Genomic DNA, 1,210 nt, shown 5'->3' with positions numbered 1-1,210 from the left:
TCTCTCTCTCTCTCTCTCTCTCTCTCTCTCTCTCTCTCTCTCTCTCCTTGTATGTTCTAACTCGGCAGACAGTTTTGAAAAATTATAATGTGCATGTGAAAACAAGAGCGAAGCGCAACGTGGTGGGCGCGGCAGTCGCGGGGCTTTGAATATGAGTAATAATGTTTAGAGTGGAAGGGGGTCGGTGGTGTTTGTGCAAGGGTTTTTTTCTTTCTCTTTTTGCAAGTGTCGTAGGAAAAGACTATAGAAATAATGACAATTTTGCTGGGATGGTGAACAAAACACTCGCTATATGTGTGGCCACCTCTATATTACTGCAGACAACTGGCATGCAATTGTTTTTTCCTCCTCTCTGTTCTATTTTTTCCCTTGTGTGTATGCGTGTCTGTGTATTTGACCTCGCGCTACTGTCTCTTGTCTCCAGCATGACAATATACTTTATTAGAAAAGAAAACAAAGAATGATTAAAAGTTGTACTGGACGAGTGGACAGAGCGAGCGGGCGAGCGGGGCCGGCCAGCGGTTGAGGTCAATAGGAGGGACTCGACTCTGTGAAAAAGATTGAGGGAGACGAGGAAGGGGAGGTGGGGGTGGAGGAGGAAGGGGGCTACAACCGAGGTCTGAGTGGGCTTATCCGGTTAGCAATGAATGAAGCCATAATTTCAATTTTTGTTGTGGCGATCCGAGCGGGGCCTGGTTATGTACGCACAACACGCTCGCGACCGCTAGCGGAGCGCAGTGAAAGAGGCAAGTTTTTCTTTTCATTCTCTTTAGGTCAGATCTGACCAGAACGGAAATACAAAATCTGAGGGGAAACAGAAAATATACGTAATCAAATCCTTTTTTTTCTGAGTATGTTTCGGAATGTAGTAGAGCAAGATGATGATGTCAACACCCTTGCTATCGTTAGTGCCCCGACCCGAGCTTCTCGTCAATTGACTCATTCCGACCAATTCTACTGCATAATAGTTACGAAATAAAAAACCTGCTTGCGTCTAAAAAGTTGCTTATAATGGGAGCAAGAGTTTTTTCTGCTTTTTTCCCCTAGTGCCCGGATCCTACCCCCCCTCCCCCCTCTCTTTCTTTCTCACTCTCTCTTTCTCCGCCTCTCCCCCTTTCACCCCGAGGATGCTGCATTGCGCCGCGACTAGAGAGACGTTTGCATGGATCGATTACACAGACGGGCGAGAGGCACCCCCAGGCGGTCGCCG

General features: G+C 47.4%; 1 protein-coding gene across 1 annotated transcript in view; it reads left to right on the top strand.

Annotated features, from left to right (window-relative positions):
* The window catches only part of LOC113214904 (uncharacterized), a gene marked incomplete in the record, with an annotated part of 273,650 nt that overhangs the window by 109,448 nt on the left and 162,992 nt on the right, over positions 1–1,210 (top strand).

This window comes from Frankliniella occidentalis, unplaced genomic scaffold (assembly GCF_000697945.3).
Source record: "Frankliniella occidentalis isolate FOCC.00 unplaced genomic scaffold, Focc_3.1 Scaffold34, whole genome shotgun sequence".
NCBI lineage: Eukaryota > Metazoa > Arthropoda > Insecta > Thysanoptera > Thripidae > Frankliniella > Frankliniella occidentalis.
This window is presented reverse-complemented; position numbering and strand designations above follow the sequence as displayed.